This window comes from Andrographis paniculata, unplaced genomic scaffold, assembly GCF_009805555.1.
Source record: "Andrographis paniculata isolate CXL003 unplaced genomic scaffold, ASM980555v1 Contig69END, whole genome shotgun sequence".
Classification (NCBI taxonomy): Eukaryota; Viridiplantae; Streptophyta; class Magnoliopsida; order Lamiales; family Acanthaceae; genus Andrographis; species Andrographis paniculata.
The window spans coordinates 3,680,169-3,701,868 of NW_026137605.1; the positions used below are offsets into that span (position 1 = coordinate 3,680,169).

Here is a 21,700-nt window from a genome sequence, read left to right on the forward strand (position 1 = left end):
GAAAGGAATATAAGAATTGGAAATTATATACGTGGTGAGCTGGGAGATATACGAAGGGATTGAATTAGGTAGGACCCGTCGGTCAGGACTTTGAAAAATTATATGCGGACAAGCGACGGGTCCAGGGATACCTTGGCAACAGCCGAACTGGCGCGCCATGAATTGAGGTTCATAATTAAAAGTATAAAAGGTTTTCTGCCCTTTTTTATCAAGTTTTTTGCTGCTAAAAAGAGACCTGGGTTTGAGGGCAACGTCCCAGGCAAAAGGATAGGTGGGATGAGGACAAGGCTCAGGAGTCGGAAGCGGATTTGGTGCTGGAAAGGGCCAAAAATGGTCGGGAGCATAACCCGCATACTTTTTATACATAGAAAATCGAGAGTTACTGCGGGTATCTGTTAAAATTGCGGTTATTATTGGATCGGAAGATTGGAGTTTATTGCGTCCTGAGCAGAGTCGGTTGAGGGCTAATCCCAAATGTTTTTCAGATGTTGGCATAGTGGGCGGAGATCCTAAGTTAAACGCGTTGGGGAAGTAAAGACGGAACCAAAGTTCTAAAAACCAAAAAGGACCCGACGCGGCAGTGTCTAATTTCCTATTATCGTTATCTGTTAAACGAAGGCTAACCCTGGTGAGTCCTTCAAACAGATTGGCTAAAAACAGGGTGCCAAGGGAGAAGAACCGACCTGACGCGATATGAATGGCCAGGTCGAGATGAGAAGGAAGAACACATTTGGAAGGGGAAACAATGACGTACCTACAAAGCCAAAAAAGAATAAAGGCAGTATGCTCCCGGTCGGTCACAGGGGTCCCTGGAGCCCCTTGCTGGTCGGTTGCGAACTTTGTCCAACCCCATTCCTTCACACCTTGTAAAGACCATCCTGGATGGTCTTCTGATGGCTCCTGCCCATCTAGGGCTCCCATTACAGGGTCTTCACCCACGACTGGGAGATGCGCGATCATTGCCACGTCCATAAGAGTTGGACCAAAGGGGCCCGATGGTAAGAGGAAAGTCCCATTTTCCGCATTCCAGAAGGCAAACATGGCCAACAGCACCTTCTCATGCAGGTTGATAGGCATGGTGGACAATAGTATTGCCTGGTCGATTTTTTGAGACCGCCATTGGGTTTGGAAGTGTTCTGCTACCCGTCGATACCAAGCGCGGTAAGGATCTTTTGGGTCTGTGAGATGGGTTTTGATGCTGTCTCGAATGCGAATTGCTTGGTAGTTAGGGTTGTTGATAGCCAGGGAATTTCGAGATTCCAAAACTTCCCTCATCCGATTTGAATCTTCAGGGGTAGTGCAATATGGGCGGATCGTCGGAGTTAGTACTTTCGAGGCTGAAAATGGACCCTCTGGGAGGGTTCCGTCGAAAGGAAGGGCAGGAATGTATTGATTCGCCATAGTTAGAGTGTTTTGGGATTGTGATTCACAAAGGCTTGTATTGCGGAGAAGGAAGTTAATCAGGAGTATCGCAGTCACTGGTGCAGTTGCTAAGGGAATTTTTCAAGAGGGTAGTGATCTATGAACTTCCAAACATTGATTGTTAAATGGCGTTTGAAAGTCCCTTGGCGGCGGGCAAGTTGTTACGTACGAAATTTAGAATTAGGTTAAAAGCCCAAGGTAAAAAGGAGAATGGGCCTGGCGATAGAGTTGGTTGAACCGGCTGAAGGACACCGTGTGGAAATCAAGGAAAATACAGGACGGAAAGACTTCAGGTCGGAAGGTCTTCAGGTCGGTAGGTCCTCAAGACGGAAAGACCTCAAGTCGGAAGGTCTTCAGGTCGGGAGGTCCTCAAGACGGAAAGACCTCAAGTCGGAAGGTTTTCAGGTCGGGAGGTCCTCAAGACGGAAAGACCTCAAGTCGGAAGGTTTTCAGGTCGGGTGGTCATCAAGACGGAAGGTCATCAGGACGGAAGAACCTCTGGTCGGTAGGTCCTCAAGACGGGTGGCCTTCAGGACGGGAAGTCCGCAAGTCGGGAGGTCCTCAGGTCGGGAAGTTCTCAGGTCGGAATTCTGCGGCAGAACCAACAAATCGGGTGGTTTGTTAGTCGGGATGTCTGTAGCTAATTCAAACAAGTCAGATGGTTTGCAAGTCGGGAGGATTGGCAGTCGGACCCATACTATTGTAGATTGGCAGTCGGGCTAAAAGGGCGGAAGGTCTGTAGTCGGCTCAAAGAGTGAAATATAGGGATAATTTTGGTCTGCTGAGGACACGTGTCAGCAGGAGAAGGGTTGGAAGACGGTTGGGAAGGAGACGTTGTAACCGTTCGGGCGACGGTTTTCAGTACAGTTTCTTCAAAGAATATTTAAGGATTTGGATCATCATTTGGCAAGGCATCTTCAATCAACTTCAACAAAGCAAAGTCAGATTTGGGGATCACCACTTTAAATTTCAGTCTTTTATTTTCCAGTTTATTTTCTGTACCATACAGTGTTTAGAGATTCCTAATCTCAGGCACTAATTAATCAAGTTTAAGGATATTTTCTATATTTTTGAATTTTACTTTATTTTTGTTGAAAAACTACATCAACAAGAATACAAAGGAAAAACATTGAAAAAAACAAAAGCGCTAAATATACTAATTTCGAACGCTCTACAACAAATACGAAAAGCAGGGCAATTAGACAATAGAGCGCATAGTAAGTATAATCTATAACATGCTGTATAGCATAAATGAAAAACATTTACAAAACAAATGCGCTAAATATACTAATTTCGAACACTCGACAACAAATACGAAAAGCACAGTAATTAGAACTATAGAGCACAAACTAAGTATAATCTATAACATGCTATATAATATAAAGGAAAAACATTGAAAAAACAAAAGCGCTAAATATACTAATTTCGAACACTCTACAACAAATACGAAAAGCACTGCAATTTGAACTATCGAGCACAAAGTAAGTATAATTTATAACATTCTATATAATATAAAGGAAAAACATTGAAAAAACAAAAGCGGCAAATATACTAACTTCGAACACTCTACAAAAAATACGTTGTAATTAGAACTATAGAGCACAAAGTAAGTATAATCTATAACATGCTATATAATATAAAGGAAAAACATTGAAAACACAAAAGCGCTAAATATACTAATTTCGAACACTCTACAAGAAATACGAAAAGCACTGCAATTTGAACTATCAAGAACAAAGTAAGTATAATCTAAAACATGCTATATAATATTTTTACGTACGAAATTTAGAATTAGGTTAAAAGCCCAAGGTAAAAAGGAGAATGGGCCTGGCGATAGAGTTGGTTGAACCGGCTGAAGGACACCGTGTGGAAATCAAGGAAAATACAGGACGGAAAGACTTCAGGTCGGAAGGTCTTCAGGTCGGTAGGTCGTCAAGACGGAAAGACCTCAGGTCGGAAGGTCTTCAGGTCGGGAGGTCCTCAAGACGGAAAGTCATCAGGACGGAAGGACCTCAGGTCGGTAGGTCCTCAAGACGGAAAGACCTCAAGTCGGAAGGTCTTCAGGTCGGGAGGTCCTCAAGACGGAAAGACCTCAAGTCGGAAGGTTTTCAGGTCGGGAGGTCCTCAAGACGGAAAGACCTCAAGTCGGAAGGTTTTCAGGTCGGGTGGTCATCAAGACGGAAGGTCATCAGGACGGAAGGACCTCTGGTCGGTAGGTCCTCAAGACGGGTGGCCTTCAGGACGGGAAGTCCGCAAGTCGGGAGGTCCTCAGGTCGGGAAGTTCTCAGGTCGGAATTCTGCGGCAGAACCAACAAATCGGGTGGTTTGTTAGTCGGGATGTCTGTAGCTAATTCAAACAAGTCAGATGGTTTGCAAGTCGGGAGGATTGGCAGTCGGACCCATACTATTGTAGATTGGCAGTCGGGCTAAAAGGGCGGAAGGTCTGTAGTCGGCTCAAAGAGTGAAATATAGGGATAATTTTGGTCTGCTGAGGACACGTGTCAGCAGGAGAAGGGTTGGAAGACGGTTGGGAAGGAGACGTTGTAACCGTTCGGGCGACGGTTTTCAGTACAGTTTCTTCAAAGAATATTTAAGGATTTGGATCATCATTTGGCAAGGCATCTTCAATCAACTTCAACAAAGCAAAGTCAGATTTGGGGATCACCACTTTAAATTTCAGTCTTTTATTTTCCAGTTTATTTTCTGTACCATACAGTGTTTAGAGATTCCTAATCTCAGGCACTAATTAATCAAGTTTAAGGATATTTTCTATATTTTTGAATTTTACTTTATTTTTGTTGAAAAACTACATCAACAAGAATACAAAGGAAAAACATTGAAAAAAACAAAAGCGCTAAATATACTAATTTCGAACGCTCTACAACAAATACGAAAAGCAGGGCAATTAGACAATAGAGCGCATAGTAAGTATAATCTATAACATGCTGTATAGCATAAATGAAAAACATTTACAAAACAAATGCGCTAAATATACTAATTTCGAACACTCGACAACAAATACGAAAAGCACAGTAATTAGAACTATAGAGCACAAACTAAGTATAATCTATAACATGCTATATAATATAAAGGAAAAACATTGAAAAAACAAAAGCGCTAAATATACTAATTTCGAACACTCTACAACAAATACGAAAAGCACTGCAATTTGAACTATCGAGCACAAAGTAAGTATAATTTATAACATTCTATATAATATAAAGGAAAAACATTGAAAAAACAAAAGCGGCAAATATACTAACTTCGAACACTCTACAACAAATACGTTGTAATTAGAACTATAGAGCACAAAGTAAGTATAATCTATAACATGCTATATAATATAAAGGAAAAACATTGAAAACACAAAAGCGCTAAATATACTAATTTCGAACACTCTACAAGAAATACGAAAAGCACTGCAATTTGAACTATCAAGAACAAAGTAAGTATAATCTAAAACATGCTATATAATATTTTTACGTACGAAATTTAGAATTAGGTTAAAAGCCCAAGGTAAAAAGGAGAATGGGCCTGGCGATAGAGTTGGTTGAACCGGCTGAAGGACACCGTGTGGAAATCAAGGAAAATACAGGACGGAAAGACTTCAGGTCGGAAGGTCTTCAGGTCGGTAGGTCCTCAAGACGGAAAGACCTCAGGTCGGAAGGTCTTCAGGTCGGGAGGTCCTCAAGACGGAAAGTCATCAGGACGGAAGGACCTCAGGTCGGTAGGTCCTCAAGACGGAAAGACCTCAAGTCGGAAGGTCTTCAGGTCGGGAGGTCCTCAAGACGGAAAGACCTCAAGTCGGAAGGTTTTCAGGTCGGGAGGTCCTCAAGACGGAAAGACCTCAAGTCGGAAGGTTTTCAGGTCGGGTGGTCATCAAGACGGAAGGTCATCAGGACGGAAGGACCTCTGGTCGGTAGGTCCTCAAGACGGGTGGCCTTCAGGACGGGAAGTCCGCAAGTCGGGAGGTCCTCAGGTCGGGAAGTTCTCAGGTCGGAATTCTGCGGCAGAACCAACAAATCGGGTGGTTTGTTAGTCGGGATGTCTGTAGCTAATTCAAACAAGTCAGATGGTTTGCAAGTCGGGAGGATTGGCAGTCGGACCCATACTATTGTAGATTGGCAGTCGGGCTAAAAGGGCGGAAGGTCTGTAGTCGGCTCAAAGAGTGAAATATAGGGATAATTTTGGTCTGCTGAGGACACGTGTCAGCAGGAGAAGGGTTGGAAGACGGTTGGGAAGGAGACGTTGTAACCGTTCGGGCGACGGTTTTCAGTACAGTTTCTTCAAAGAATATTTAAGGATTTGGATCATCATTTGGCAAGGCATCTTCAATCAACTTCAACAAAGCAAAGTCAGATTTGGGGATCACCACTTTAAATTTCAGTCTTTTATTTTCCAGTTTATTTTCTGTACCATACAGTGTTTAGAGATTTCTAATCTCAGGCACTAATTAATCAAGTTTAAGGATATTTTCTATATTTTTGAATTTTACTTTATTTTTGTTGAAAAACTACATCAACAAGAATACAAAGGAAAAACATTGAAAAAAACAAAAGCGCTAAATATACTAATTTCGAACGCTCTACAACAAATACGAAAAGCAGGGCAATTAGACAATAGAGCGCATAGTAAGTATAATCTATAACATGCTGTATAGCATAAATGAAAAACATTTACAAAACAAATGCGCTAAATATACTAATTTCGAACACTCGACAACAAATACGAAAAGCACAGTAATTAGAACTATAGAGCACAAACTAAGTATAATCTATAACATGCTATATAATATAAAGGAAAAACATTGAAAAAACAAAAGCGCTAAATATACTAATTTCGAACACTCTACAACAAATACGAAAAGCACTGCAATTTGAACTATCGAGCACAAAGTAAGTATAATTTATAACATTCTATATAATATAAAGGAAAAACATTGAAAAAACAAAAGCGGCAAATATACTAACTTCGAACACTCTACAACAAATACGTTGTAATTAGAACTATAGAGCACAAAGTAAGTATAATCTATAACATGCTATATAATATAAAGGAAAAACATTGAAAACACAAAAGCGCTAAATATACTAATTTCGAACACTCTACAAGAAATACGAAAAGCACTGCAATTTGAACTATCAAGAACAAAGTAAGTATAATCTAAAACATGCTATATAATATTTTTACGTACGAAATTTAGAATTAGGTTAAAAGCCCAAGGTAAAAAGGAGAATGGGCCTGGCGATAGAGTTGGTTGAACCGGCTGAAGGACACCGTGTGGAAATCAAGGAAAATACAGGACGGAAAGACTTCAGGTCGGAAGGTCTTCAGGTCGGTAGGTCCTCAAGACGGAAAGACCTCAGGTCGGAAGGTCTTCAGGTCGGGAGGTCCTCAAGACGGAAAGTCATCAGGACGGAAGGACCTCAGGTCGGTAGGTCCTCAAGACGGAAAGACCTCAAGTCGGAAGGTCTTCAGGTCGGGAGGTCCTCAAGACGGAAAGACCTCAAGTCGGAAGGTTTTCAGGTCGGGAGGTCCTCAAGACGGAAAGACCTCAAGTCGGAAGGTTTTCAGGTCGGGTGGTCATCAAGACGGAAGGTCATCAGGACGGAAGGACCTCTGGTCGGTAGGTCCTCAAGACGGGTGGCCTTCAGGACGGGAAGTCTGCAAGTCGGGAGGTCCTCAGGTCGGGAAGTTCTCAGGTCGGAATTCTGCGGCAGAACCAACAAATCGGGTGGTTTGTTAGTCGGGATGTCTGTAGCTAATTCAAACAAGTCAGATGGTTTGCAAGTCGGGAGGATTGGCAGTCGGACCCATACTATTGTAGATTGGCAGTCGGGCTAAAAGGGCGGAAGGTCTGTAGTCGGCTCAAAGAGTGAAATATAGGGATAATTTTGGTCTGCTGAGGACACGTGTCAGCAGGAGAAGGGTTGGAGGACGGTTGGGAAGGAGACGTTGTAACCGTTCGGGCGACGGTTTTCAGTACAGTTTCTTCAAAGAATATTTAAGGATTTGGATCATCATTTGGCAAGGCATCTTCAATCAACTTCAACAAAGCAAAGTCAGATTTGGGGATCACCACTTTAAATTTCAGTCTTTTATTTTCCAGTTTATTTTCTGTACCATACAGTGTTTAGAGATTCCTAATCTCAGGCACTAATTAATCAAGTTTAAGGATATTTTCTATATCTTTGAATTTTACTTTATTTTTGTTGAAAAACTACATCAACAAGAATACAAAGGAAAAACATTGAAAAAAACAAAAGCGCTAAATATACTAATTTCGAACGCTCTACAACAAATACGAAAAGCAGGGCAATTAGACAATAGAGCGCATAGTAAGTATAATCTATAACATGCTGTATAGCATAAATGAAAAACATTGACAAAACAAATGCGCTAAATATACTAATTTCGAACACTCGACAACAAATACGAAAAGCACAGTAATTAGAACTATAGAGCACAAACTAAGTATAATCTATAACATGCTATATAATATAAAGGAAATACATTGAAAAAACAAAAGCGCTAAATATACTAATTTCGAACACTCTACAACAAATACGAAAAGCACTGCAATTTGAACTATCGAGCACAAAGTAAGTATAATTTATAACATTCTATATAATATAAAGGAAAAACATTGAAAAAACAAAAGCGGCAAATATACTAACTTCGAACACTCTACAACAAATACGTTGTAATTAGAACTATAGAGCACAAAGTAAGTATAATCTATAACATGCTATATAATATAAAGGAAAAACATTGAAAACACAAAAGCGCTAAATATACTAATTTCGAACACTCTACAAGAAATACGAAAAGCACTGCAATTTGAACTATCGAGCACAAAGTAAGTATAATCTAAAACATGCTATATAATATTGTTACGTACGAAATTTAGAATTAGGTTAAAAGCCCAAGGTAAAAAGGAGAATGGGCCTGGCGATAGAGTTGGTTGAACCGGCTGAAGGACACCGTGTGGAAATCAAGGAAAATACAGGACGGAAAGACTTCAGGTCGGAAGGTCTTCAGGTCGGTAGGTCGTCAAGACGGAAAGACCTCAGGTCGGAAGGTCTTCAGGTCGGGAGGTCCTCAAGACGGAAAGTCATCAGGACGGAAGGACCTCAGGTCGGTAGGTCCTCAAGACAGAAAGACCTCAAGTCGGAAGGTCTTCAGGTCGGGAGGTCCTCAAGACGGAAAGTCATCAGGACGGAAGGACCTCAGGTCGGTAGGTCCTCAAGACGGAAAGACCTCAAGTCGGAAGGTTTTCAGGTCGGGAGGTCCTCAAGACGGAAAGACCTCAAGTCGGAAGGTCTTCAGGTCGGGAGGCCCTCAAGACGGAAAGTCATCAGGACGGAAGGACCTCAGGTCGGTAGGTCCTCAAGACGGAAAGACCTCAAGTCGGAAGGTTTTCAGGTCGGGAGGTCCTCAAGACGGAAAGACCTCAAGTCGGAAGGTTTTCAGGTCGGGTGGTCATCAAGACGGAAGGTCATCAGGACGGAAGGACCTCTGGTCGGTAGGTCCTCAAGACGGGTGGCCTTCAGGACGGGAAGTCCGCAAGTCGGGAGGTCCTCAGGTCGGGAAGTTCTCAGGTCGGAATTCTGCGGCAGAACCAACAAATCGGGTGGTTTGTTAGTCGGGATGTCTGTAGCTAATTCAAACAAGTCAGATGGTTTGCAAGTCGGGAGGATTGGCAGTCGGACCCATACTATTGTAGATTGGCAGTCGGGCTAAAAGGGCGGAAGGTCTGTAGTCGGCTCAAAGAGTGAAATATAGGGATAATTTTGGTCTGCTGAGGACACGTGTCAGCAGGAGAAGGGTTGGAGGACGGTTGGGAAGGAGACGTTGTAACCGTTCGGGCGACGGTTTTCAGTACAGTTTCTTCAAAGAATATTTAAGGATTTGGATCATCATTTGGCAAGGCATCTTCAATCAACTTCAACAAAGCAAAGTCAGATTTGGGGATCACCACTTTAAATTTCAGTCTTTTATTTTCCAGTTTATTTTCTGTACCATACAGTGTTTAGAGATTCCTAATCTCAGGCACTAATTAATCAAGTTTAAGGATATTTTCTATATCTTTGAATTTTACTTTATTTTTGTTGAAAAACTACATCAACAAATTGGCGACCACAGTGGGAGCAAGACACAATTGCTCATTCCAATTCCGGCGATAATTTCATACGTCTAAGATCCGGTCGTATCATCGGAAGGGTCCATATGGCAGGTTCACAACCTCAATCATCTTCGGCACCGGTGGGAGAATCCGTTCCACCACCTATTGTGCCAAATGCCGGGGAAATCCCACAACCACCAACTGATTGGTGGTCTTATGTTCAACAAATGAACAACCAGCATACTTTGGTTATGCAGAATATGTTGCGTGAGCAACAAACGAACATGTTGCGTGAGCAATAGAGTCTGATGCAGAACATGATAGATCAAGCACTGTCAAGGGTTAGTCTTCAACCCACTCAAACGCCACCAGGAGTGTCACCGTCCAGACCACAGGCAAATTTCGCAGGGCCATCATTCGTGGATAGTACATTCCCAAGTGCCACAAATCCCAACCGAATGGATAGGGGAAAATCTCCTTTGACTTTTCCCAACAATGTTCCACTAGGACCAAGGGTTACCAATCCGCAGCCGAACAATACAAGGGAGGACAGGCCTGAAGGATATATACATGATCCTATTCATATTCCTGTGCAGGATCCGTTCCATGTTCCTGATCATCAACGCTTTCATGTAGATCCTGATGAGATTGCACATATATTAAGGGATCAGTATGGCTTAACTCCTCAGATGGCTAACCGCCCTGCATATCAGAGACCTTTCCCAGAAAGGATCATTAATGAACACCCTCTCCCAAGGAATTTTCGACCACCCGATTTTCATGCATTCTCAGGGGAGGACGGATCTTCCACCATAGAACATGTTGGTCGGTTCACAGCACAATTAGGAGAAGTTGGCAATAACCCTTTTTATAAGTTACAGCTGTTTGGTTTATCTCTTACTAGAACGGCGTTTTCGTGGTTTGTAAGTCTACCTCCTGGACAAATTCAGACATGGGAAGGACTGGAGATGGCATTTCACGCTAGATTCTTCAATCCTTTACCAGTTGTTTCTTTAACTGATTTACTAGAATTGAGACAGTATCCAGAAGAATCTGCTTCACAGTTTATAGAAAGGGTGCGATTGATGAAGGGACGATGTCCTACGGTAATCAGTGAGAAAGAGATGACCAATTTAGTGGTCCGGAATATGCATACTCGCTTAAGAAAGGCACTCACTGCCCTGGACGTTGAGGATTTGGCAAGTCTTGCATCCAAGGCAGGACGTTTAGAGTCTTTGTTCAGAGAGGAAGATCAGCATAACAGGCGTAATAGAGGCCAACATATGGCGAGTATGGGAACAGAAACATGTGACTTTGATTTTAATCAATCAGAAGAGATGGCAGCCGAAATCCTTTCTGGAAAACCTTATGTATGCCCTAAATTGAAGCCAGTACCAGGATCTGAAGGAAAGGAGCAACCGACGTTTGATAGTTCAAAAGCTGATGAAATCTTTGATATCCTACTGATTGATGGGCAGATCCGTATTCCAAAGGGGCAAAGATTGGCCACTAAAGAAGAAATCAAAGGGAGACCATATTGTAAGTGGCATAATTCTTTCACACACAATACAAGTCAGTGTACTCATTTCAGGAAGGAAATTCAAAAGGCCATCAAGACAGGTCGGCTCAAATACATCACTTTAGGTGTAGACCAGCAACCGTTTCCGAAAGTAACAACGGCAATGGTTGATATCCAACCAAGTTCGGAAACAGGGAAAAGTTCGGCCAATAGTGGACAAACAGGGGAACGAACTCAGGCAAGCCCCGGAACAAAGAAAGGAAATCAGCCAAACAGCAGCCGACCGGAAGAACGACTCAAAGTTTGTGAGAAGCCAGTCGCTGAATAATGGGACCATCCAGACGGTTCTTTTAATGTGGAGGTGAAAGAAAAGGTTTTGGTACGTGATCACCCGACCAGAAAAACAGGGTCGGTCGGGAGCAATTGGGCTCGAAATAAAAAGCCTTTACCAGTTGATATAGATCCTCGGTTCCCAGGTATGAATCATACACAGATTCGCAATGCCAAACGCAGGTATGCTGCAAAGTATGGGAAACGAGTTCCTTCAGCAAAACAACGAACTGACGAACAAAAAGCAGCCGACCACTTGGCAGGAGAACAGTCCATTAGAGCCTTTCCAAAACAAACGACCAACGAGCAGGGAGCAGCCATGCAATCTCCAACAAGTCGGTCTAGTCGGATCTGTTCAGGAAAGCAACCGAATGACGGATTAGGCGCTTCCGACTATACCAAAAGGAGTTCGTCGGGACAGGGGAAAGGTAAAGGAATGGCAGATGAAATAATTAGAGGTTTTCGATGCCAACATTGTGAACGGATCAATATCAATCCATCTCCTGAGGAATTCCGCATAGAATCTTTAGCGGTTCAATCTCGGGATAAGACAAAGGAAGAAGTTGTAACTACGGAGGAAGGTTCAAGATCTGTTAAATCTCGTCTGGGACCACGAATCCCTTGTCGAATGACAGAGATTAATCAGATGAGAGATGAACCGATGTGGGCGAGTCTGGTAGATGATACTATGGACGAACCTTTATGGGCATTCTTGGCAGATGACGAAGTAGAGGAAACAGAGTGGGCAAAGACTTCAGATTCTGAGCCTCAGTCGGAGGCACCTTCGATTGTGTTTCCTCCTATTCCAGAGGGTGCGATCTCCCATTTGAAACCTCTGTATGTTAATGCTCACATTTGCGGGAAACCAATCACAAAGGTTTTTATGGATAATGGGGCAGTCTTTAATGTTATGCCATTGAAGACTCTCAAGAAGCTAGGGAAAGGAATTCATGATCTGTCTCCTGTGGAATTCGAAATGACAAGTTTTACAGGGCAGCCGACTAAGCCTGAAGGCATGATGGTTGCCACAATCGAGGTCGGACCAAAGAAGATCTCCACTGTTTTCTTTATTGTGGACGCAGATACTACATACTCTCTCTTGCTGGGAAGAGACTGGATTCATGCCTCTCAATGTGTGCCATCAACCCTGCACCAACAATTAATGTTCTGGGAAGGAAATCAGGTCTTCAAAATGGAAGCAAATGACAACCCATTCGATGTATCAGAACAAGTTGAAGAGTCAGTGTTTTATTCCAGTCCTTTGGCTCCGATGTCTCAATTGTATATGGCCAGGGAATACCCAAACAAGGGTTATAAAGTCACTGGCCAGAACTCGATGTTCTATTAAAAGAACACCTTTATTGTATGGCTCATGATAAAGCCACACCCATTCCCATATAATTTGTTTGTTATGGAAGATACAAGTTTAGAAGTATGTAGTTCTCTTATTAATAAGTTCTATTTAAAGCAATTATTACATAAAGCAGAAAATAGTAAAGAGATTCTTGATGTTCACCTCCAAGAAGATGAACAATTTCGTTGGCCTGATTTATTAGAAAAAACAGAACCAACAGCTTCATCACAAGACCCATTATTGGAGTTTAATTTAGGAACCGAATTGGTTCCAAAAGTGATCAGGTTAAGTGGTTATTTGTCTAAAGAGCAACAAACAATGATGCTCGAAGTTATTAGAAACAACATTGATTGTTTAGCATGGGATTATTCAGAGATGCCTGGTTTGACAAGAAGTCTAATAGAGCATCGATTGCCTATCAAAGAAGGTTGTAAACCTTACAAACAACCTCCAAGGCGAATGAGCCCGGATCTAATGCCTCAAATCAAGGAAGAAATCCAAAAACTTCTCAAAGTGGGCTTTATTCAGCCTTGCCGTTATGCGGAGTGGCTGGCTAATATTGTGCCAGTGGTCAAGAAAAATGGTAAGATTAGGATATGCATCGATTTCAGGGATTTGAATCTAGCTACCCCTAAAGATGAATATGTGATGCCTATGGCCGACATGTTGATAGATGCAGCAGCAGGGCATAAAATCCTTAGTCTGATGGATGGTTATGCAGGTTATAACCAAATATTTCTGGCAGAAGAAGACATTCCTAAGACAGCATTCAGATGCCCAGGGGCTTTAGGTATTTATGAATGGACAGTCATGCCATTCGGGTTAAAGAATGCAGGGGCAACTTACCAAAGAGCCATGAATTCAATCTTTCATGATTTAATTGGCAGATCTATGGAAGTTTATATTGATGATGTTATTGTTAAATCTGCCAGTTTTGACGAACATCTGAGAAATCTTGAAGAGGCATTCGAAAGAATGAAGAAGTACAAGTTGAAGATGAATCCAACCAAGTGTGCTTTTGGAATATCAGCCGGGAGCTTTTTAGGATTTTTAGTTCATGAGAGAGGAATTGAAATTGATGCCAATAAGGCTAAAGCCATTCTTGACAGTCGGCCACCCAAGACGGTTAAAGAAATCCAAAGTCTTTTGGGTAAGGTGAACTATTTGAGGCGTTTCATTTCTAATGCTGCTGGCAAGGTCAGACCCATTACTAAATTGTTGAAAGCTGGGAAAAATGCTTTTGAATGGGGTCCCGATCAACAGACGGCTTTAGATGCTATCAAGCAGGCATTGGTTCACCCTCCAGTCTTGATGCCTCCTAAACAAGGTCGGCCACTCAAACTTTATTTGGCAAATACATATGAAGTGGTTAGTTGTTTGTTGGCGCAGGATGGCGATGACGGGAAGGAAAGGGCAATCTACTATCTTAGTAAAACCCTTACAGGACCAGAACTGAATTACACTATGCCAGAAAAAATGTGTTATTCATTGGTCTTCGCTTGTACTAAACTCGAGCATTATTTGCTGCCCAGAAGAGTTGAGGTCATATCAAAGGTGGATCTCATCAAATTGATTTTACAGAGACCTACTATGAAGGGCAGACTCATGAAGTGGGCCATCAAATTGGCTCCTTTTGATCTTCAACATTCCCCGCTGAGGGCAATCAAGGGACAAGCAGTAGCCGACTTCTTAGCAGAATTCTCACAAGTCGGGTATTCTCTTTGTGATAGTGTCCGACCATTTAGTTGTTCATCATATCTGGATAATCTACAGGTCGGATGTGTGCCTTATATAAGTACCAGAACATGGTTGATGTTCTTTGATGGTTCTACCTCTGGAAACAAATCAGGGGCAGGGGTCTTTTTGCAAGGACCTGATGGTCAAAAGATCAATTTGCAACTACGATTGGAAGCCATGACCCATAATTCGGCAGAATATGAAGCTTTAATTTTGGGTTTGGAGGCTTTAATAGCCAGGAAGGTCCAGTCTGTAATCAAAAGGGGGGATTCTCAATTAGTAGTCAACCAGGTAAACAATCAATATGTTTGCAATTACCCTCATCTTCGCAGATACAGGGACATTGTGGGTCGGTTACTGACAAAAATCTCAGAAGTAATAATTGAGTTCATTCCGAGGAAAGAAAACCAACGTGCTGATGAGTTGGCTCAAAGGGCCTGTAAAGGAATTCTGGAGGATATGTGGTCGGAGGTCAAGTCGGGCATAGAAGAAAAGACAGACCCAATATGTGACCGAATGGTCGGGCAGGAGACTGTCGGACAGGAGCCCGACTGCGAAGTTACGGTCGGGCAAGAGGCTGTCGGACTGGAGCCTGACTGCGAAGTTACGGTCGGGCAAGAGGTTATTGGACAGGAGCCCGACTGCGAAGTTATGGTCGGGCAGGAGACTGTCGGACAGGAGCCCGACTGCGTAGTTACTGTCGGACAGGAGCCCGACGGCTTAGTTACTGTCGGACAGGAGCCCGACGGCTTAGTTACAGTCGGACACAAAGATACCAGTGAAACAGTGCCCGATTGGAGAACAGAGCTTATCGCGTATTTACAGAATCTAGGTGCAAGTGTTTCAGTTGCGACGCGATTGAAGGCTTTGCGTTTTCAATTGATAAATGGAATTTTGTATAAGAGATCATTTGAAGGTCTACTTTTGAAATGTTTGGGGTCTAAAGAAGCTCTAGAGGTAATGACAGAAGTACATGGTGGGATATGTGGAGCTCATCGGGCAGGTCTAAATATGAGATGGGCCATTCATCGTTTGGGTTTTTTCTGGCCAAAGATTTTTGAAGATTGCATACAATTTGCCAAAGGCTGCCAGGAATGTCAGAGACATGGGAATTTAAACCATTTGCCAGTAACCGAATTGCAATTTTTGGCAAAACCATGGCCTTTTAAATCATGGGCTATGGATATTATTGGTAAGATACATCCTGCTTCATCGAAACATCATTGTTTCATATTGGTCGCGACTGATTATTTTACCAAATGGGTAGAAGCGGTTGCTTTGAAAAATGTAGATCAGAAGGAGGTGATAGACTTCGTTTTGAATCAAATTATTTATAGATATGGCATTCCTCAGTCTATAACAACCGACCAAGGCCTGGTTTTCACAGGGGAAAAGTTCTCTAGTTTCTTGGCAGAATTCGGTGTTCGATTACATCATTCTTCACCTTATTATCCCCAAGCCAATGGACAAGCGGAAGCAGCAAATAAGATTATTATTGGGATTATAAAGAAGATGGTTGAAGGGAACCCAAGAAAGTGGCATTTGTTATTGTCTCAGGCTTTATGGGCACATAGGAATACCAGAAATACGGCCACAGGATTCTCGCCTTACCAACTCACGTTTGGCCAAGATGCTGTTTTACCAGCCGAAATCCGAGTATCATCTGGCCGAACAGAGTTTACTGATGGTGATCTTACAAAAGAGTACCAACAACTTATGTTGCAACAGTTGGAGGATTTGGATGTTAACCGACTTCATGCGATAAGTCGAAGTGTGAAACAGAGTGAAATCAGAGCAAGGAGTTACGGAAAGAAAGTTCTTCACAGGACATTCCAAAAAGGAGACCTAGTCTGGAAGACCATCCTTCCTACATATAAGAAAACTGACCAATTGGGAAAGTGGTCACCGAATTGGGAAGGACCATACATTGTTCAAAAAGATATTGGGAATGGCGCTTTCATTATTGTAAATCATGAAGGGAGAAGAGTACATGATTGTATTAATGCTAAATATCTGAAGAGGTATTATCCTGCCTTTTCAGATAACAAAACTGCCTGAAACAAAATATTATTCTCAGAACCCATTTGTGGGGTTCGAACCTATTTAAAGGTTCATTTCTGTTAGTCATCATGTATTGTGAGAAATTTTCTGCCTCTGAATCAGACTTTTCATCCCAGTGAGTGGATATTAGCTCTGGTTCTTCTTCAATAAGATCTTCCAAATCTGGTCGGTACCTCTCCCATTGGCTTTGCATTTCGTCTAAATCTTGATGGGTACGTGCTTGCATGTCTGTTATGGCTTGATGTTCACGGTCAACAATGGTACGCAACCTTGAAAAGACTTTTCGTTGATTGGAAAATATATTATCCCAACCAAGGTCTGGAAGTATGGTTGCTGCGTGATTTTCAATCATTTCCATGTGATGATGGAGATCAGGAATGCGGCTAAGGATGTCACGAAGAGGTTCATATCCCTCAATGATTTTTTCCATCAGGCGGATGACGCGATGAATGGTTCTTCTTCCTCGTTGGGAGAATCGGAATTTGAAGTCTAGTTGCTTGAGTATATGTAACAAGTCTTCTGCATGGCCTCCAATAGGGTGATTACCCACAAAGAAGGGTTGAAGGACACCTTCCCAGTTGCTTGATGGAACATGAGGTCGGTCATTCGCCATGTTTGTTAACACTTCAAGTGTTTTGATTTTCAAAATATGCCTTGGAATGTGTTTCTTAAAATGTGAGAAACAATGTTCTTTTAAAGAAGGAGTTTGTTGCGATTCCTACAAAGTTGGAAATTGAAAGGTGATCCTTGTTTTGAGAGAAGAAAGAAAAAATGGATTACTAAGTCAATTGTTGTTACAAAGGGGGAAGTATTACAAAAGTGCCCCTAGGGCAGTTTTTATATGTGTCCATTTGATTTCATCCCTGGATAGCCTTCTGGTATTGGCAGCCGTCTGATATCTTATGATGAATTGGGATCGGGCTTGGGTTTTCAGCTCTTGATCCAATTCAGCCTCATTCTTGGTATACCTCTCAAGCAGACGCTGCTCATTGGTAATTTGCTTATCCAGGGTAGACTGTTCTTTCCTTAGCTCCCGCAATTCTGCCTCCTTTTTCTGAATGGCATCATCAACTTGAGCCTTCGTGCTAAGGAGACCGCCCAGCCTTCCAGTAGTCTGCTGAAGGGATTCTCGGGTCTTAGCCAAAGAATTCTCCAGTGTTGTTTGATCGAAGACAGGCTGGGGGGTTTCGGCTGACAGAAGTCCAATGACTAACACTTCAGTCTTGAGCTCCGTAAGTCTTTCCATCAGCCGATGCAGAATGGGGACGGCTGGCGATTCCGTTGGAGTGTAAAAAGAAGGCCACCAACCGTCTGAATGAGTTTGTCCAATAAGTCGGATCTTAATTCTGACAGGGGATGGTTAATGGCCTCAGTGAATATAGTTTGGGCCTCCGCCGGAACCGGAACAGTCGATAGGACAGCTAAGTCCGAAGGCCCCTGCAAGTCCTACAGTGTCAATAAGTATTCCAAGGGAGGTGCAAATTTATTCATATAAGATATGTGTCACCTCTGGGCGGACTGCTGTCAGTGAGGGGGGCAGCAATGAGGTCGGTCGAGTAGGGCAGACAGCTGGTATAACAGCAGCCGACTCGTCGGCTGCTGCGAATGGTCGTTGAGGTGCCGACCTGGGTCCCTATGGAAAGTAGTATATGAAACAGTTAGTGTTTTCCGAAAGAAACATTGTGGCATGGATTGGTTTAATCTTACCAAATTCACAGAAGTCTCCGAATCGGACGAAGACACTTCTTCCATTTCTGGAGGTTGGGCTGCCACAGGTGGTTCTTCTGCCTGCCACTCGATGGCTAGAGGGAGCGCCGCTGCTGGTTGGGCGGCTGCAGGTTGGGCGGCTGCATCTAGAGCCACTGCAGCCGGGATCTCTGGGGCACCTTCGATTTCAGGATCAGCAGCATCAGGGATGTCGTTTTGAGGGTCAGCTTCGGCGAGGGCGGCTGGTTCTTCCTTCGACATGGATGAGTCTGATGCCATGTATGGTGGTCGACCCATCTGGGAAGTAGTCCCCTCGCTGTCAGAAGAGACCCCTGCTGCTGATGTGATGGGTGAAGGTGTCTGTGAAAAATCATGGAAATGTTTGTTGTTAAATATATCAAGGTTGATCATTAGAATCCTAAGTATTGCTGATGAGAGAACTTACTGGTTCTATAGGCACTGCTGATAAAGATTGCCTCCTGGTCGGGTGCCTGGCCCGACCACTCCTCGGTACGGGAGGAAGAGTTTGCCTCCTCGTCGGGTCCTCCGCCCGACTGCTCATTGGCAAATTGGTCTGGACCAAAGGTTCGATTGGATGGTCGGCTGGGGCTGGCGTCGGTTGTGTGGTTGGTGTCACCAAGGTCGGTTCTGGTGAATGAAATAAGTGAAATCAAAGTTACGATATAGTGAATTGGTTCACGGTGTTAAGAAAAATTACCAATTCGGGGTCGGGTCCTTGCTGACGTCCTAGTAGTTCCAAGGTCTGCTGGTGCTTGCTGGTCGGCCCCAGAGGTCGGGGGTGTTTGCAGCTGGGAAGCTTTCCTTTTTCGCATTGGAACACTAGATCCGATTCCCGGGGGCGGCTGTTTGTTGCTGAGTGCTAGTATGTCTAGCCGCCCCTAGAACCAATCCTTGGGGGGGAAGGAGTATGTTCAGCAACCGATCCTCATCAGGGGAAATCAGGGGCCATACAACCGACCACCATTCATTGAATGTATCTACAGTCTCAGGGTTGGAGCGGAAAGGAATATAAGAATTGGAAATTATATACGTGGTGAGCTGGGAGATATAAGAAGGGATTGAATTAGGTAGGACTCGTCGGTCAGGACTTTGAAAAATTATATGCGGACAAGCGACGGGTCCAGGGATACCTTGGCAACAGCCGAACTGGCGCGCCATGAATTGAGGTTCATAATTAAAAGTGTAAAAGGTTTTCTGCCCTTTTTTATCAAGTTTTTTTGCTGCTAAAAAGAGACCTGGGTTTGAGGGCAACGTCCCAGGCAAAAGGATAGGTGGGATGAGGACAAGGCTCAGGAGTCGGAAGAGGATTTGGTGCTGGAAAGGGCCAAAATGGTCGGGAGCATAACCCGCATATTTTATACATAGAAAATCGAGAGTTACTGCGGGTATCCGTTACAATGGCGATTATTATTGGATCGGAAGATTGGAGTTTATTGCGTCCTGAGCAGAGTCGGTTGAGGGCTAATCCCAAATGTTTTTCGGATGTTGGCATAGTGGGCGGAGATCCTAAGTTAAACGCGTTGGGGAAGTAAAGACGGAACCAAAGTTCTAAAAACCAAAAAGGACCCGACGCGGCAGTGTCTAATTTTCTATTATCATTATCTGTTAAACGAAGGCTAACCTGGTGAGTCCTTCAAACAGATTGGCTAAAAACAGGGTGCCAAGAGAGAAGAACCGACCTGACGCGATATGAATGGCCAGGTCGAGATGAGAAGGAAGAACACATTTGGAAGGGGAAACAATGACGTACCTACAAAGCCAAAAAAGGATAAAGGCAGTATGCTCCCGGTCGGTTACAGGGGTCCTGGAGCCCCTTGCTGGTCGGTTGCGAACTTTGTCCAACCCCATTCCTTCACACCTTGTAAAGACCACCCTGGATGGTCTTCTGATGGCTCCTGCCCATCTAGGGCTCCCATCACAGGGTCTTCACCCACGACTGGGAGATGCGCGATCATTGCCACATCCATAAGAGTTGGACCAAAGGGGCCCGATGGTAAGAGGAAAGTCCCATTTTCCGCATTCCAGAAGGCAGACATGGCCAACAGCACCTTCTCATGCAGGTTGATAGGCATGGTGGACAATAGTATTGCTTGGTCGATTTTTTGAGATCGCCATTGGGTTTGGAAGTGTTCTGCTACCCGTCGATACCAAGCGCGGTAAGGATCTTTTGGGTCTGTGAGATGGGTTTTGATGCTGTCTCGAATGCGAACTGCTTGGTAGTTAGGGTTGTTGATAGCCAGGGAATTTCGAGATTCCAAAACTTCCCTCATCCGATTTGAATCTTCAGGAGTAGTGCAATATGGGCGGATCGTCGGAGTTAGTACTTTCGAGGCTGAAAATGGGCCCTCTGGGAGGGTTCCGTCGAAAGGAAGGGCAGGAATGTATTGATTCGCCATGGTTAGAGTGTTTTGGGATTGTGATTCACAAAAGCTCGTATTGCGGAGAAGGAAGTTAATCAGGAGTGTTGCAGTAACTGGTGCAGTTGCTAAGGGAATTTTTCAAGAGGGTAGTGATTTATGAACTTCCAAACATTGATTGTTAAATGGCGTTTGAAAGTCCCTTGGCGGCGGGCAAGTTGTTACGTACGAAATTTAGAATTAGGTTAAAAGCCCAAGGTAAAAAGAAGAATGGGCCTGGCAATAGAGTTGATTGAACTGGCTGAAGGACACCGTGAGGAAATCAAGGAAAATACAGGACGGAAAGACTTCAGGTCGGAAGGTCTCAGGTCGGTAGGTCCTCAAGACGGAAAGACCTCAGGTCGGAAGGTCTTCAGGTCGGAGGTCCTCAAGACGGGAAAGTCCTCAGGAGGAAGGTCCTCAGGTCGGTAGTCCTCAAGACGGAAAGACCTCAGGTCGGAAGGTTCTTCAGGTCGGGAGGTCCTCAAGACGGAAAGTCCTCAGGTCGGAAGGTCTCAGGTCGGTAGGTCCTCAAGACGGAAAGACCTCAAGTCGGAAGGTTTCAGGTCGGGAGGTCCTCAAGACGGAAAGACCTCAAGTCGGAAGGTTTCAGGTCGGGAGGTCCTCAAGACGGAAAGTCTCAGGACGGAAGGACCTCAGGTCGGTAGGTCTCAAGACGGAAAGACCTCAAGTCGGAAGGTTTTCAGGTCGGGAGGTCCTCAAGACGGAAAGACCTCAAGTCGGAAGGTTTTCAGGTGGGTGGTCCTCAAGACGGAAGGTCATCAGGATGGAAGGACAATCAGGCGGTAGGTCCTCAAGACGGGTGGGGCTTCAGGACGGGGAAGTCCGCAAGTCGGGAGGTCCTCAGGTCGGGAAGTTCTAGGTCGGAATTCTGCCGGCAGAACCAACAAATCGGGTGGTTTGTTAGTCGGGATGTCTGTAGCTCAATTCCAAACAAGTCAGATGGTTGCAAGTCGGGAGGATGGCAGTGGACCCATACTATTGTAGAATTGGCAGTCGGGCCAAAA

The 21,700-nt window shown here is 43.8% G+C and overlaps 2 long non-coding RNA genes across 5 annotated transcripts; one reads left to right on the forward strand and one right to left on the reverse strand.

Moving 5' to 3' along the window:
• Positions 1-1,528: 1,528 nt before the first annotated feature.
• Positions 1,529-21,427, reverse strand: LOC127264135 (uncharacterized). 2 transcript variants are annotated; one of them, XR_007841624.1, is made up of 5 exons: positions 21,359-21,427; positions 8,587-8,730; positions 8,443-8,490; positions 5,029-5,220; positions 1,529-1,758 (listed from the first exon to the last, which is right to left on the reverse strand). It is a non-coding gene; the product is annotated as an uncharacterized LOC127264135 (long non-coding RNA). The 2 variants fall into 2 exon arrangements; XR_007841623.1 differs by lacking the exon at positions 21,359-21,427 and having other exon boundaries at positions 8,587-8,895.
• Positions 3,363-8,901, forward strand: LOC127264136 (uncharacterized). Of its 3 annotated transcripts, XR_007841626.1 has the most exons (6): positions 3,363-3,398; positions 5,058-5,153; positions 5,202-5,289; positions 6,901-6,956; positions 8,664-8,711; positions 8,808-8,901. It is a non-coding gene; the product is annotated as an uncharacterized LOC127264136 (long non-coding RNA). The 3 variants fall into 3 exon arrangements; XR_007841627.1 differs by lacking the exon at positions 8,664-8,711 and having other exon boundaries at positions 8,808-8,889; XR_007841625.1 differs by lacking the exon at positions 8,808-8,901 and having other exon boundaries at positions 8,664-8,745.
• Positions 21,428-21,700: the final 273 nt, after the last annotated feature.